The sequence below is a fragment of the Clupea harengus genome, chromosome 13 (genome assembly GCF_900700415.2).
Source record: "Clupea harengus chromosome 13, Ch_v2.0.2, whole genome shotgun sequence".
NCBI lineage: Eukaryota > Metazoa > Chordata > Actinopteri > Clupeiformes > Clupeidae > Clupea > Clupea harengus.
The window spans coordinates 12,602,291-12,620,872 of NC_045164.1; positions in this window are offsets into that span (position 1 = coordinate 12,602,291).

An 18,582-nucleotide genomic window follows, 5' to 3' on the forward strand; every position below is an offset into this window, starting at 1 on the left:
TTAATTAAGTTATGTAAGTTTTATTTTAAGTTCAAGAGGAATATGTATAAATGTTTTTTTTTTTTTAAATGTGTATGTATACATACTGTATATGGTGTGTGCAGCATTATAGAAAATTATATAAAAGAAAATGAATGTAAATAAACCCGTTTGTGCTCTTTTTTTCACCCCTTGCCCAATAAGAATCGATAAAATAATCGATAAGGAATCGAATCGATAAGCAGGAATCGATAAGGCATCGGAATCGTTAAAATCTTATCAATTCTCATCCCTACTCAGCGCTGAGTCCTCACGCCTTCGGCTTTGAGCTTTTTTGCTGGTTTTGAACTCAGACAGATTTATTCTTAGATCCCTTTGTTTTTGGAACTGCTCTTTCTCTTTCTCTCTCTCTCGTGTCTTTTGGACTATGTATCACTGCCTGCGCTCTCTCTCTCTCTCTCTCTCTCTCGCTCTCTCTCTCTCTCTCTCTCTCTCGTGTCTTTTGGACTATGTATCACTGCCTGGTCTGTGAGTATTGGTTTGTACTGGTATTGTCTTCATCTGGTTAAACCTTTTGGATCTCAGGTTTTTGTGCTCCTCGTTATGTCTATGAGGATTTTGAACACTTGCTGAAACAATTTTTTGTGTAGCTGTCTTTGCGAGAGACTCATTAAATACCGTTTACAATCTTCGCCTCTGTGTCTGTTTCTGGGTCCACACTCACATCCCTGACCTAATCGGCCCTGGCCATGGCTGTGTCCAATCTAAACGTCTTCTGTCCTGTCTACAACTTGTCTGCAGACTATATGTGTCTCTCTTTTGAAAATCAGCATCTTTGAAGATGTGGCTGGTTGATTGATTGATTGATTGATTGGGTTCAACAAGAAGGCAGGAAACAACGATATTTCATAATGGATTTACATGCCCAAGGAGCAATCAACAGCAGAATAAAAGTGCAATCTTCAAAACACAACCCTATTCTCTCTATCTCTATCTCTGTGTGTGTGTGTGTGTTTGTGAATGTGTGTGTGTGTGTGTGTGTGTGTGTTTGTGTTTGTGAATGTGGTGGTCATTTCCATGCCTCAGTGACTTTAATAAAAGCCCAAATGGAACTGTCTGGTAGTGGCTTTCCTGCCAGGTTTACAATAGTCTACAGCTGCCCTGCAGTGGTTCATTCTCACCAGGCAAAACCAGGTGGACATGCTTTATCTCATCCATCTCAATGGCCTTACCCATACAGTACTTTATTGCTTGGTCATATATTTTGATACCAATCTAAACCCGCTTGCTCTGTATCTCTAGTAACTGCATATGTCTGATGCCTCTATTCTCCTGCACAGACACTCAGACGACAGAGCTCATATAGCAACATAAATCAGGGTGTGTGTGTGTGTGTGTGTGTGTGGCTGAGTGTGTAGTGCAAACTTTGCTCAGCTTTTTCTGTACGTGCATTTACGCACACACACACATATGCAGACATGCACATACCTAGATTCACACCACAGGCACAGACACACACACACACACAATTTGAAATGAGGGAGCTGAAGGTCACCTTTGTCTGTCTGTGCTTGCTGTAACCAGAGGAAGTCAAGTGTCAGAGATTCCCTGGGAGATTGTGCATGCTAATGGAGGAGTGGTTCACTCATGAGGGCAGGAGACTGGGGTTAGAGAGGAGAGGAGAGGGGAGGAACATGGGGGAGGAGAGGAAAGGAGATGAGTGGAGTAGAGTAATGGAATGGAGGAGAGAGAAAAGACAGGAAGGTAGAAAAGGAAAGAGGAGAGGAAAGGAGATGAGTGGAGAAGAGGAATGGAATGGAGAGAGAAAAGAGAGGAAGGTAAAAAAGGAGAAAGGAAAGGAGAGAAAATGAACGGAATGAGGATGAATGGAGAGAGGACAGTTGCAGTGAGGGGGCAGAAAAGAGAGGAGGAGAGGAGAGTCATGGAGAGAAGAGAAGAGTAGTGCAGGTGAGGGAGTAGGGAAGAGGAGACTGCAGGAGCTAAATGGAACAGACATGCTGGGAGAGATCAGCGGAGGAGGTTAATTGAAAGGAGCAAAGAGAAAAAATCTTCAGAGGCCCTTTCATTTCATCCATCCAAGGGTAAAGATGTGAGAACATTAAACGTGAGGACATCAACATTTTATTGAATAGCCCATCCAGAGCTGCCCTAATGTACACTGCTCCAGGAGAAGATGTCCTCTCCTCTTACCACCACCTCCTCATGACTGCCTTTAATGGAGTTGGACAGTCAGTCTGTTTGTTGCTGAGTTGCGCTAAAGTTGCTACGGTCATAGGACTGACCAAATCTATTTCTTCACATCCAAAGTTTCTTTGGACAAAAAGCCACTGCTAAAAGGACTATCAGCAAGAGGGCTGAGAAGGCATACAGTAGTAATTCCAAGCCTGTCAGGTCTGAGCTTCAGTGAATGGAAGGTGCCCGCATGGTCTGTCTAGACACAAAATTGCCATCTGAGTCACATTATGATGTTTCCAATAGAAAAAGAAGGGAGTGGGAGAGGGGGAGAGGGGGAAAGCAAAACAGAAGAATGGAAGATGGGGTGCTATGAAAGAGTGAGGGAATATGACGGGGGGAAAGAGCACAGGAGAAAAGAGGGATAAATGACCCTCAGAAAAAACAGAGATAAAGGGGTGATAACAGGGCAGAGAGAAGGAGAAGAGAGGAGAAGAATGGAGAGAAGGAGAAGAATGGAGAAGAATGGAGAGAAGGAGAAGAGAGGAGAAAGGAGAGGACAGAGAGGAGGGGAGGGGAGGGGAGGGGAGGGCTGATCTCTGTAGGCAGATGGTGAGGGACTCTGGGCCGGCTCCTGCTACTATCCTGACTGGATGTGAGGCAGATGAGCAGGTGCTGTAAGCGGAGTTACAGCCTTTACTCCAGCTTAATTACTGAATACAAACACACACACACACACACACACACACATGCGCGCACACACACATGCGCGCACACACACACACACACACACACACACACACACACACATGCACACACACACACACACACACACACACACACACACACACACACTCACTCAGTCAGTCACTCATACACACACACACACTCACTCAAGCAAACATACTCACACCAATGCACAAAAACACACATAGATATAAACCCACATTTCCACATAACATAACCATAACCCCATTTCACATGCCGCCCACCCTCCCCCACAGACCTCACTGCCAATGTCTAACTACAACCCATTTGTTGCCCTTGCAGTGTGTGTGTGTGTGTGTGTGTGTGTGTGTGTGTGTGTGTGTGTTTACTTGGCAGGTCTTATGTGTCTGTGTTGTCGCATACACAGTATCTATGCTCATTTAGTCCAAACAGCAATGACAACTCATATCAGGGTCCAGCTGACATTTACCAGAGCACTTATCATTTCATTAGAGAGAAGCACATCGGCGACACATGAGCCGCAATGTCAGTGAATAATTCACCTCAGACAAGCTGACGGGCAAATAGTACAAGCATGAAAAATGCATTACAGGCAAAGCTTAATCACACAAGCACACATTCACAAATAAACACATGCATGCAGACATCCTCACTCACATGTGCGCAAACACACACACACACACACACACACACACTCAGAATATATGCATGCCTGTGATCAAAGACGAACAGGAACATCCTGTGTCAAAACAGTTTAGTCTCAGCAGGGATCATTATCAAACACTCACACACACACACACACACACACACAGACACACACACACACACACACACACACACACACACACACACACACACACACACACACACACACACACACACACACACAGGAACTAGACATCAATGGGTCATGACACAGACATCTGCATTCTCTTTACACATTCCACAGCTGTTAAATTAGATCAAAGGGGGGGCAATCAGGAGAAGAAGAATATAAAAAATGCACTGAATAATGCAAAAAACGACACTCTCTCTAATCTATCCCACTCATTTTCTTAAATATTGGAAACAAGCTGAACTATTGAGCAGGTATGTAATAAATGTAACAAAAAAAAGTTTATTTGGATAGTCCGTCCATCTGCAACTATAGTATTTTGTCATTGTAATTCTGTCACACATTATATTTTGTCATTGTAATAGTTTGTTACAAAATTGTATTTAGCATGTTATTGAATGGCTATTATTATGTTATTGTATTGTATCATTGCATTATTGTATTTTAGTGATGTTAGTCTCAGTAGGTTAGTTTAAACCTCACCTCAGCCCAGCTCTCCGGTTCATCCTCATGTGTGTCTGACATGCTTCAGGCGTAGCAGTGAAGCTCTATCAGAGCACTCAGGTGACCCCTGACCCCGGACAGAGACACCACCGGGACACATGGTGCTCTCTGTGTGCAGCTGGAACACACATATGTCACACATAAGTCAGACGTAAGTCACCCACCCGCACGTCACAGATGAGCTCTTGCGCCGTCACGCACGGTCAAACAGCACGCCGGGGCAGATGGGAGTTAATTTCCTCCGTGTGGCAGTTAGGGACAGGGGTCTGTCTCTCGTAATGGATGGATGGATGCTTAGGCATGCAGAGGAGCGCACATGTATACACACTCACACTCACACACACACACACACACACACACACACACACACACACACACACACACACATGTGGGTATCTGAAGACATTCAGTATGCAAACATGTTAGCATATGGGCACATAGATACTGCACACACATCCACATATACACACCATGCACACACAAACACAAACACAGTCACTCACTCATATATTTATGTTTGCACATTAGCGTAAGCGTGAGCACGCGCACACTCACACTCACACTCACACTCACACTCACACACACTCACACTCACACTCACACTCACACTCACACTCACACCCACACTCACACACACATACAGACAGATTTCTTTTGCATTGTACTGAAAGTTTCGTTCTGCCTGAGCACACATTAGCAGACCTCAGGTTTCACTGTAGACTTCTATGATTTACAGGTTTTATTTGTCTTCAGCTCAATCTCATTCTCTCTCTCTCTCCCCTGTCCTCTCTCTAAGACAAAAACAGTTAAAGACTGGAGGGGAATGGAATCATCATTGAAGCTCTGTGTGCACACACATACGTGTGTGTGTGTGTGGGAGTGTGTTTAAGAAAGTGAGAGAGTGTGTGTGTGTTTCATAGGATTACTGTTTGTTCATGGAGATACCTCAGCGCAGTTTTATATTTTGCTAAAGTGATAGTGTGCTGAAAGGCCTATCTGACCTGACAAGCAGAAATGGTGCAACCCACCACGTGTGGAACTCCATAGAAAATACAATGCAAATGCTCTTTTGATGCTTAAACGCAAGAATTACAATGTATTTGAAAAGCCTGCATAAAGTTTGATGACATTTGCCAATTTTGTGTGGAAAGAACTCCTCGGTTGGTTACCAAAGGCGAATAGGCAGGCTTTACCGTGACACGAGAGAAACGCATCTGCTTTGTTTCTGGGTCCTCTCTGCTCTGATCACAGAGTATATGTGATTCTGGCCCTAGGGCTGTCAAAGCTCAAATATGTAATTCATATTTTATTAGTTGACCCAGCATGTGGATTCAGAGGTACAGTTTTAGTCCATCCCAGGCTGCCCATATTTGGAGCGCGCACCACACCTTTAGGCTCAGTCTGTCAGAAGCTAGCAAAAAGGCTAACAAAATGCTCCTAGCATCCTAAAGTACTTCTGTCATTAGCATAATTATGCACAGATTCAGTCTTTGGTTGGTGTTCCATGCAGGCTTATTCTTGTTCTATTCTTTTTTACCAATAGACGTTTTAATTCTCATAGTTGCATGTCTTAATATTGATTGCTAAACAGAGGCCCCAATAACATGAACAGTGGAAAAGGTTTTTATTTCATATAAATAATGAGCATCAGTACTGTAATCAATAACAACTGACTACACAAAGCAAATCAATTTATTGCAAGAAAATGTTCAATTCATTAATCAGTTGACAGTCTCCTGTTTTGGAGTTAACTAGACACAAACACAATTGCTAATGTCTGATGTGATTAGGAATGCAATCATTGCTTTTGTATTCTAAGCACTCTCTCTTTCCCTTTGTGTATGAGTGTGTGTGTTGTTGTAGTGTGTATGTGTAAACTCCCTTTGCGTAAATAGCCTCACATAACTCACAGTTAGTCGATGTGTTTATGGTTTTGTTTGTGTGTTTGTTTTCCGAGGTCAAGACCTAAAAGGATGGAGTTGTTTGGATGTGTGGAAACAGCGGATGAAATGTTGGATGAGTGCATCCTAGTATGTTTACAGTTTTCATGCTTATTTAAATGAGTTAAACACACACAGCAGCAGTAGCAGCAGCAGTCTGCATACAATGGTCATTAGTTTTGTACAAACTGAGTGTGTGGGTGTATGCATGTATGTATGTGGTTTGTGTGTGTGTGTGTGTGTGTGTGTGTGTGTGTGTGTGTGTGTGTGTGTGTGTGTGTGTGCCTGTGTGTACATTTGCAATGTTGGTGTTTTGTGTAATCTGTTTTGTGAGGTTAAAGTTGGGAACCGTAGTGGCATGCAGCGGGGCAGTGTGGAGCCATGTGCAGACCCATGAGCACACAGCATGGCAGGAGCCCTGGGCACCGAGCAAGCTGTGCAAGAGAGAGAGAGAGAGAGGAGAGGCCATGGAAGCATGTTACTGTCACACACACACACACACACACACACATACACACACACACACGTAAGCACACACACACACGCACACACACACACACATGTAAGCGCACACACACACGTAAGCACACACACACACGTAAGCACACGCACACACACATGCACACGCACACATTATGTTCAAGCTCACACACTACCACAAATAATTAAGTCTTGGGTGGATGTTTTTGTGTTTGTGTATTAGTAGTCTTGCAATCCATGTGTGTCAGTGTGTATGTTTGCGAGTATTTGTAGACACACATTTGCAGATGTGTGTGCATAATTGGTTCTGTGTCTGTGTGTATGTGTGTGCTTCTGTGCATGTTTCTGTTTTGTTGTGTAAGTCTTCAGTCTTCTATATGTGTATGTGTACATGTTTGGCATTGAGTGTGTGTGTGTGTGTGTGTGTGTGTGCGCGTGTGTGTTTGTGTCTGTGTGTGCCCTACTCCTCCAATGTTTGTGAACTCCATGGCAGAGGCAAGGCGAGGGAACCGTGACGAGTGTCAGTGAATGAGGCCTGCAGATGTAAATGTCCTCTGACACGCAGAGACTGATTCGGGTGCCTCAGGCGTGACCTCCGACGTCACGACTTACACAAACAGCACCGCCTTTGGTGGTCACCGAAGACATTACGTAAAAAAACGAAAAATCAAAATTTCCCCCAATTTGCTGTGTGGTTCATGTCTGTGCTATATGCTTTTGTGATTCTGTGTGTGTGTGTGTGTGTGTGTGTGTGTGTGTGTTTTAGTGCACACTGCTCCCATCACAGTGATTCACACACCATTGTTTGTACTGTAGCCTAAGGTTCAGAGCTGGATTTGACAAGTGATGTCAATCACACACATACACACAGAGAGAGAGAGAAAGAAAGAGATAAGGAGAGAGAGGCTGACAGAAAGAAAGAAAGAAAGAAAGAAAGAGGGCTTTCAGACAACTGACCCATACATTTTCTTTTGCTCCATGAGATGTTTTGGGAAATGGGTCGTCCAGGCAGTCATGGGTGCTCTGAGATTATTATGGGCTGCCTGCTGGATGTTAAACACCTCATAATGGCTCCAACAAGCTGTGGGATCATGGGAATTCATTGCCCAGTTGCAAAAGGGTTTGTAGCTTTTAACCAAAACATTTCTAGTTAACAATTACTCAAATGAATGAGTTAAAGCAATATTAAGTACCTACCTTTACAAACATCCTCAAATTCATTGTGATAGTATATTTCATGTAAGGGGCAAATAAATACACTTGTCATTCCCAGTAGCCACTCTTTATTGTGTTTGGGTTCCGAAACCTTGTAAAAACGTAAGAAGAGCCTTTACCGCATGCCAAATATGTCACAAACGCTTCAGCCTGTGTCAGCATCAGCCGTGTCTTTATTGGTGTTTGCCAGGCAAATCTGACGGCAGTTCGCTAGTTCTAGACAAAACTCTTTCCTTGTTAAGTTATAGTATTCCACATCAATGAATTAAGCGCATGTCTGAAACCTTTTGCATGTGTCCTTACCCTCACTTCCTCTTTTAAGATCAACCAATCAAAGGCAGCGTTTCTGACCGCTGAAGGGCCAGTCACAGACTCTGAGCTTCTCAGTGCCTCTGTTTGGTTAAAGGCTGAAGGCTTACTGACAAACTTCAGAGGGAAATATCCCTTCAATGTTGCCAAGGCTACTTCAAATAGAGCACCTCATATAAGTGTCAAGTGAGCCCTGTCCACATTAAAGAATGTTTCTGGGCACATTTCATATGAACAAAGAATACACATCCTGTGTACTAAAGTAAGTGTGTGAATGTACCTCATATCATTGAGATCAATGGCTTCATTCCTCATTGAAGAGACTCGTTGGCATATAAACACACACACACGCACACACCTTTCACTGAGCGTGGCTAAACCTGAACTAAGCTCTGGGTTTGATATCGATGGAGAGGTGGCTGATGGGGGGCAGGGGTGCCACCGTAGCCAAGGAAATAAATGTGGTCTGCCAGAACGTTCCGTCATTGACATTCCACACAGCTCCCTCTGCAGCACATCTTAAGCAGGGCTGTAAAATTGCCCCTTTCATCTGGCTAGATGTGTGTGTGTGAGTGTGTATGTGTGTATGTGTGTGTGCACATGAGTGAGTGGAACCACCAACTAACTGGTGGATACCTGTGTGTGTGTGTGTATGTGTGTGTGTGTGTGTGTGTGTGTGTGTGTGTGTGTGTGTGTGTGTGTGTTGTGTGTGTGTGTGTGTGTGTGTGTTACTTTAAAACAAGTAATTTCCTGCTGCCATAAGAGATGATGTTGAGGATCAGGGCATGTGGATGTGGAGCTACATCAGAAAGACATGAGATTTACACCTGCAGACATGCATGAGAAAACACACACACACACACACAACAACATAGATGGATAAATCAATAGAGAGTGAGAGAGATCTCTTTCATTATGCTGAGCTTATTGCTACAATCAGTGAGGTGCATGGTCCACTGGCCTCATTGGGAAACAGGAGGATGTGATTGGGGATTGGAGGGCGGAGGAGGAGGTCAGGGTTCTAGTACAGGCCAGTGGGGGATGATGGTGTTCAGTGGAAGGACACATGCAGATGAGGGAGGCGCAGGAGTAGCAGGTTGGCTCCATCTGAGGGTGGAGAGAAGGAGTTATTGGACTTACAAATAGGGGTCAAACTTTGGGGAAGGACAAATCTGAGCAATTTGAAGGGAGGGTGAACAGTGAATTGGCACACCGGTGAATCGATTTGCCCACAACAGGGAGGTTCCATGATGTAGTTCCTATCCAGGTCGATATATGTGTGTGTGTGTGTGTGTGTGTGCACCAGTGTAAATGTGTGTGAGTGAGAGCGAGGGTGAACCATAGAGTGTTATTAACAAGTAAGGATGTGTGCATGTGCCTGTGTGTGTGTATGTCTGTGTGTGTGTGAGGCGACAGTGGTACAGGAGGTAGAGAAGTCGTTTAGTAATCAGAAGGTTGCTAGTTCGATTCCCTGTCGAAGCGTCCTTGAGCAAGACACTGAACCCCTAATTGCTCCTGATGTGCATTGTGCCATCAGTGTAAAATGTAAAATGTGTATAGATTGTAAGTCGCTTTGGATAAAAGCGTCCGCTAAATGACTAAATGTAAATGTGAGAGAGAGACGGAGAAATATCAGAAGCAAAAGAAGTAATTTGCATGAGCAGGGATTAGCTAAATGTACATCAACCATTGCCCAAGTGCGAGCCCACATAATCTTAATACACCAACCATGTACAACCAGGAGCGCTTCAACATGAAAGTGCATCCACAGAAATGCAGCTGTCATTCCCAGCCGCTATAATGAGGAGTGTGTGGTCTTTTCTCTTCTCTCTGCGGGGACTCCAGCGCTCTGGAGGAAGGCTGCCAGACAGCGGCTCAGGCAGGGGCCTCTCTTAGACCCCATGCAGACGGACTCTAGTTTGTCTGAACCCGGGTTCATTTTTCACACCTATTTCACACCTACCCACTTTTTACATCGCGTGCACATGAACCCAGTGAATCCGATTGACTCAGCTGTAGTACATCCCCCACGCCTGTTGGTGGCGCTTTGGTGCTACAGACAACTGAAGAAAACGGAGAAGAAGACAGGAGCATGTGTCGGTAGGAAAACTGTATGATCAGGGAAAGTGTATTAAAACCGGATGTCGTCACTTTAAGCCGGTCTCTGGTTGGATAAAGCTTTTCAGCAGAAATGGACAAGGACCTTTGATTTATTCTGTAGGAACCATGCCGATGCCTGACTTTTAATATTGTGTGACGTTGTTGAAGTTCAAGTTCAACATTAATAGCGATGGAATTACCCTTGTGTCGTGTAATCGCTAGCGGTAAATAAACGTTAATAACTTGAATGACTGATTAAGGATATATGTTACACATCACAAACACATGTAATCGATGGGTTTTGGGGGAAATTAGGTAATTGGTTAGCTTAAATTGCAGTATCTTAGGCGAGCTAATTGACCTGGCTAGCTATAGCGGAATTAACAGTGCTAGCTTTGTGTTTGGTCATATAGCTTCGTAAAAGTTCGGTTAACAAGTCACTTGTGTGTTTAGTTGTATGACTTCGTAAAAGTTCGGTTAACAAGTCAATTGAGCATTAAGCCACCTGACTATAATGGGTCTATTCATATTAGCATGCTAACGTTAGACTTATTAGCAGCGAGGCTAGCTAGCTACTATGTGTTCCAATAGAGTGTTGGTCTAAGCGTTAGCTTCAGTTAAGTCCTACAATAGGACAATACTCTGCAACATTCGTGTACCACATGGACAACTAACCGAGTCAATGTAGACATAGGTTAACAAGTCACCTGTGTGTTTAGTTGTATGACTTCGTAAAAGTTCGGTTAACAAGTCAATTGAGCATTAAGCCACCTGACTATAATGGGTCTATTCATATTAGCATGCTAACGTTAGACTTATTAGCAGCGAGGCTAGCTAGCTACTATGTGTTCCAATGGATTGTTGGTCTAAGCGTTAGCTTCAGTTAAGACCTACGTGTACCACATGAACAACTAAACGAGTCAATGTAGACATATAAAAAGTTGTGTAGATAGCTTTATTCACATAAGCCGTATAACTTCACAAAAATAATAATAATTTAAAGAAAACCGATCGTTTGCATGCCAGGCGATCAACACAACTTCTCAACTAAAAAGTAAAGGTCCTTGTCCATTTCTGCTGAAAAGCTTTATCCAACCAGAGACCGGCTTAAAGTGACGACATCCGGTTTTAATACACTTTCCCTGATCATACAGTTTTCCTACCGACAGCATGCTATCAAAATAACATATGACAGTAGTTGAGCTCCAACTAGCAACGTTTAGCTTAGCCGCATAGCCTACATTTAATCTGCACAGTAACACATTATGGTGGTTTATAAAATCAGTGGTAAGAGCAGACTGTAGGTTAAGCGAAAAATAATTATATTTGTTATTGATAATAAAGAGTTTAGAACAGTGCAACAAAGCAATGTGCAACATGACATGTCTGAGTTGTTTAAATGCCTGTGCTTTATGGAGATGCTGAGCTTGAGCAGGAGAGACCACAATGCAAGTGCTATGGATCCTGAATGTTTCATGGTTTACAATTGCTTCCAATTTCATGGTTTTATTACTAACAACAAATGTAGGCTATTGTTGAGGGCTTTGTCCTTCACGTACTGTAGGCTACCTCTGAAGTAACGTTAACGCTAGCTAGTAGCTATCGCTATCGTTGTCTGACAGGACTAAAGCTAACGTAACATTCATCTGTTTTGAAACTTCCGTCTATAATAAAAAATCTTTTCACGTCAGATTTGCTCATATAGGCTATTGCTGACACTTTTAAAAACTGTTTTTTGAAAAATGGTCTGATGCAAATAGATTAAACAGTGATAGATTAAAGTGTGGCTTGTTAATGTCATCCCTTTCCTAACAACAGATAGATAGATACATTTGTATTAATCCCGTTAGGGAAATTCACGTGGAAAAGGAGCAAGGTAATAGGAAGAATATATTTTTTTTAAACTGGAGAGCTGTTATAACTGGCTGCCAAACTCACTGCGCCATGGCAAACTATTCAGTTATTAAATAATGCCGGTTGTGTCCGTTGTTCTGGCTGGTCTAATGATGCGATCACGTGGGGCAATCCGATTAGGTATGCGGATAGCGTGCAGACGAACACCAACAGCAATCGGATTCGGAGGTTACTCACTTTGGACCCCCGATTCGAGGGAGTGCGGATACAGTGTGCGGATACAGTGCGTTCGTCTGCACGATAGGGCTATCCGGACTCGGGGTTCACCGGGTTCAGACAAACTAGAGTCCGTCTGCATGGCCTCTTACTGGGAGCTCCAGGGAGGAGCAGGACAAAGAGGCGACGATCAAGCTTCTCTACTGTACCCGGGGGGGGGGGATAGGCAGGGATAGGATAGAGGCAAGGGGGGAAGGTTGAGAGAGAGAAAGAGGGAGAGAGAGGAAGAGATAGGGGCTGTACAGAGAGGGAAATGAGGGGAGAAACTGGGTGAAGAGGGGCTTAACTGTGAGAGATGGAGAGAGGGAGAGGAAGAGAGAGGGAGTATGGGGAAGGGGAGAGGAGAGGAGGTACTTGGAGAGAGAGCGCGTGCGCGCGCGAGAGAGAGAGAGAGAAACGGGGTGGGGGCACTGTATGGAGAGAAGAAGAGGAAGAGAGAAGATGTATGGGGAGATGGGAGAGGGGCCACACAGAGACAGAGAGAGAGACCCACACACGGTGAGGGAGAAGGGCTGTGTAGAGAGAGATGGAGTGAGGGAGAGAGGGGGGGGGGGCTACATGCTGCTGCTGTTCTGGAGATCCTCAGGCACTGATCAGAGACCACTCATATTTACTGAGAGAGAGACCGAGAGGGGAGGGGGTCCAGATGGACCTGGATGATCATTAGGGGTGAGTGGAAAGGATAAATGAACAAAGGTGTTAAAGTGGTGGACAGAGAAAGAAAGAGAGAGAGAGAGATGGAGGGAGAGAGTGGGCAGAGAGTGAATGAGATAATGAGGTATTGATTTTGTGAACGCTTGACTTGCATAACGAAGAGAAATCACAACATGAGTCTTCAGCTCAGCTAAGCAGGAGCCCATTCATCCACACTTTGTAATCTCACCTCACCTACAGTAGACACACACACACACACACACACACACAGGAGAGCAAGAAATAGGAGTACAGGAAAGACAGAACACATCTATTGAAACGATTTAGAGCATCATTAACAAACACACACACACACACACACACACACACACACACACACAGAGACACACACACACAGACACACACAAACATACACACACATACACACACACACAGACAGATATGTGTAATATGTATTCTGTTAGAGGAAATGGGGAGGTGAGGATAGGAAGATTGACAGATAGGACTCATCTGATGAAAAAGAAAATATAATGCTTCACTAACACATACACTTTCTCTCTCTCTCTCACACACACACACACACACACACACACACACACACACACAGACACACACACACACACACACACACACACACACACAGACACACACACACACACACACACACACACACACACACACACACACACACACACACACACACACACACACACACACATACACACACACACACACCACACTCAGGGACCCCCGGAAAAGGCCAGAGGGCTAACAGCTCCTGATATCAGTGATATATTGCAGGTGAGGAGATGCTGGGATGCAGGTACACAGGTACAGTGCACACACACACACACACACACACACACACACACACACACACACACACACACACACACACCATAACATCCCGTCAGACCCAAATGCCATTTACACTATCACACATACACCATTCTGATATTGTGTTATGATTCCAGCCCATAGCCTGTAATATCCACACCTATTGAAACCCACACATAAAGCATCTGAACCTCCTCTGAGGAGTGCTTTATTTTTGGCTGACTGTAACACTCACAGCAACCCCAGACCCTCCCAGCCCCCACCAACTCTAACCCCCCTTCACTCCCAACCATCAGCGCCCATTACCACCTCCCCTGTCGTCAAGGTGACCCCGTTGTTAAGTCAGGTGCTGCGGGATGTGAAGGCTCGGCAACGGAGCCGGCGCTCTTCAAGGCGAGAGCAATCGCTCCCCGTCAGGATCCACTAAGAACCCTGCCACGGCCCAGCTCCACACTGTCACCCAGATTTACCATGATGAATGGGATCAGTACAAGCTACCGCAGAGAGAGGGGGGGGAGGAGGAGGGGAGAGAGTGCTGGGATGGAAGGAGACGGGGGGAGTGAAAAGGATGGAAGGAGGGGTAGAGAGATGGGGGTGGATAGTGAGGGAGAGAGAGGGCGAGATGGAAGGAGAAAAGGGATGGAGGGAGCGAGAGAGTGGAGTAAGTAGGTGGAGGAGTGGAGAGGAAATCGTAAATTGGAAGAGGGTCATCAGAGAGGAAAGGTACAATGAATTGCAGAGCGGAAGGAGAGGAGAGGATGAAAAGGAGCAAGAAGAGGAGGAAAGGAGGGGCTGTGAGTGAAGTGGAGAAGATGGGAGGAGAGGGATGGAGGAGGATGAGGAGGGGAAAGGAGAAGAGGGGAGACCTTTAATAAGAGGCTAAACTCTCCTTCTTAGAGGGCAACTCACTCCACCCAACACTCACAATGTATCACTGGATTGCCTTTGTTACCAAGCTGTCACTCTGTCCCTGCACCCCCCCCCCCCCCCCCCCCCACAGCCATACACTTTTTCTTACCGTGTTTAAAGGCAGAGAGAGAACATGGAGAGGAAGCTGGCGAATGCTCCAGACTTTAAAAGCTGTCAGCTGTCAGGCTTCCAGAGGTTTGAAAGCTCTCATAAATCACAGTGGCTAGCTGTGATCGGCTGCCCAGGGCGTCGGCATGCCCAGCCGGGGCCACGGAAGTAGGATAAGCCAGCCAGCCCGTCCCGGCATCAGTTCAGTCAGTGGAGAGAGGGAGGGAGAGAGGGAGGAGGAAGAACAAGAAACAAGAGACAGAGCGATGGATAAAAGATCATGTCCCATCGCCACAACTTCACTCAGGGCAAGAGCTCTCTGTTTCTGCTGGGATCATCCGGTTGAGGTTCAACGCGCCTGATAGGTTTTCCAGTTTAATTCATGATGTGATTAATGATGCAGGCGTTACACAACCCACCATCACGGTCAGGGGCCGGACAGACGGCCTCTGGGTTGGACTCCAGTGTTTGGGAAGCGAGAGAATCGGATGGGGGCTGGAAAAGGAAGAGAGGTGAGGAGAGGAGAGAGAATCAGCGTAGAGAGGAAGAGTGGGGAGGGGAGGAGAGGAGAGGAGAGAGAAGTTGAGGAAAGGACGGTGGAGGGGATGAGGAAAGGTGAGAGGAGAGGAGAGGAGAGAAGCAGAGAAGGCTGTAGGAGAAGATATCTGAGGGAGGTAGCCTTGGAGTTTGGGATGTTCATTATGTTTTCTCCACGCTTTGACAATTCCATGTTATGACTTGTTCTATAGAAAACGACAGAGGGATGAGAAGGAGATGAAGATGGAGAAAGATTAAGGAAAGGAAGGAAAACTGAGAAAGAATGAACAGTGGCATCTCCATTCCAGCCTCCTCCAAAAACGGTTGCCTAATATGCACCTGTCAGACAACACAAAATGTAATGCTTTAAAGAAATGACCACAATACTAGTCTGGATAAATCCCACAGCAAAAGCCCTCCTAAGAGCTCCATTAGCCTGCCTTGTCCCTGAAGCCATCGGTGAAGAGTCCAATGCAGCCCTGAATGCAGAGCTGAAGACAATTTAATTAGTTTTGACTGATAACTGAGAGACGCCGAGTGTGTTTCTGTCTCCTTAAATTGCAAATTAACAAATTGAAAAGATTTACCCAGGTATTGAATCGAATCTCAACTACTCGTAGTGCCTGAGAAACCAAAACACTGAGCGGCACAACAGAGATGGGATTGTACTCAAAATCAACTTAATTGTAGTTTTTCTCTGCCGGATCTATATGAAGGGTTTGTTTATGTTGAAGTAGATTCAGTCTGAAGTGGAGTTCTGTCAACAGTGGTTTGGTGTAATTACTGTAAAATAACTGTTTGCTGTGCTGTATTCTGTGGTCATGTTATATAACGGATAACATACAGCTACAAGACCGCCACAGTAAGTGAGAACTTTCTCAAGTTCTAAGAATAACCTGGAATAACCTTGGGCAATGGGAGACAGATCAAGGGAGAAGTTTTAGTTGGAGAGGGCTGAAAAAAGGGGAAGGGAGAGAGGGTGGAAAACCTGTGAAAAAACATCACTACCAACACTGCAACATGAGAAATGTCTGTCTTTATATACACTACATGCTGATATTCATTTGATGAGGATATATATAGCATGGGGGGGATATTGGAAATCCCTTCTGGTTCATTTTGGAGATGGTTCATTTTAGGTCGTATTTGCACCTATTCTGCTAAATCTGCCCCATATGGTGCAATTTCCTTTTTGTATCAACTGCATCTGTGCATGTGTGTGTGTCGTGCTCTCTCTCTCTGTGTGTGTGTGTGTGTCTCTTGCTCTCTCTGTGTGTGTGTTTCTTGCTCTCTCTCTCTCTCTCTCTCTCTCTCTCTGTGTGTGTACTGTAATTTCGGCTTCAGTCAGGAGTTTGAGCTTTGTCACGCAAAAAGTCTGACTCAGCATAATTCACCTTCTGCTACCTCTTCTGCTTCCATCGTCATCACACATACCTACACACAAACACACACACACATGCACACACACACAATATCACGCCCCCTACTCATCCAAAGCTTAATTACATCCTGCTAAACACGTTGCCAAAAAAACCTTGTTGAGGACACACACAGTGCCCCCAACGCTAAAACCCAATTAAATCCTCCCTAGAACACACACAGATTTACAATCTGCAGCCATGAAGACAACAGTAGCCAAATACAAGGACAGTACCACCAAACACAGAATTATGTGTGTGTGTGTGTGTGTGTGTGTGTGTGTGTGTGTGTGTGTGTGTGTGTGTGTGTGTGTGTGTGTGTGTGTGTGTGTGCGTGTGTGTGCGTGTGTATATACTTACATATAATAACACACATATATATGTGCTGTGAAAGGATGGAGGAGTAACCCAGACACACACATACACACAAGGAAACACACACACACAAATATATATATATATATACACCAAAATTTGAATAAATATCCAATACCATTGTAATCTTACAATTTGGCAAGACAAACAGTGCTATTTGGATTCAAAGTATAATATTACCATTGAGTGCATTCTGCTTCTGCTGAGACTGATGTTTCAAGGCTCCTTAATGGCACACTGCATTTATGTGTGTGTGTATGCTTGAGTGAAAAAGATGTGTGTGTGTGTGTATGAGTGTGTGTAGGGTGCTAAGTCACCCAGGCTCTGTGATGTGTTTGCAATCCATTCACTAAAGAAAGCACCGTATAATTAATGGGTACTATTCCTGCCCGAATGATGGAAAATGCACAAATAGGCATTTATGTACAAAAACAGAACAAATACATTTCTCTCTCACACTCCATTAATGCTCTGGGAAGAAACACTTTCTCTACTGAGTGGCAGCCTCTACCACAGCCAAGAAACGTAAGTCACAGCACTAAAAGATTTCGTGCCATTCTACATTTACGTTTCTTGTAACAAATGTGTGTGTGTACATCTGTGTGTGTGTGTGTGTGTGTCCATGTGTGGGTTTGTGTGTTTGTGTGTGTGTGTGTGTGTGTGTAGAACACGTAATGTTTGCATTATGTTTGGGCCCAAATGGATTACCCTGGAGGATTCGGAAAAAGCCTCAAAAACAAAACAAGACTAAATCGCCTTCATGAATTATTCATGAAATATAGCACAAGTTTGGATTCCAGCAGGCAAACACGAAGAGCGATAGACTAAAGAGAGATGGACAGAGGAAATGAAACAAAGGCAAGGAGAGAGAGAGAGAGAGAGCCTCCAGAGGTCATGACCTCATCGCACTGTCTGCATTGCTAGCATAGTTTTTCACAATGATTCCGCCATCCTATTATGATGTTTATTTTATATAAAAATGTAGTGAAGGAAGATTAGTTGTGTTTCATTAATTAAAATAAAGAGATGGGTGCAGTGGTGCAGAAATAAACAGTAACGTACATGTAAGCTTACAAGCACTTCTGTACTCTGGCCAAGAAAAAAAGGCATTAGGAATTGTAATACATTACAGCACAAAAACACATTTACTCAACCTTGATGTCCTTGTGCACTGAATCTCCCACTTGTCAGCAAACAAACAGAGGAAACAGGGTAGACACACACATGCTAACACACACACACGGGCATGGAATAAATCAGTTTTATCAGTGTCTAGCAGCAATGTAGGGCAACAAACGGTTAGTCCTCTTCCTCTCACACAGACTCTCTC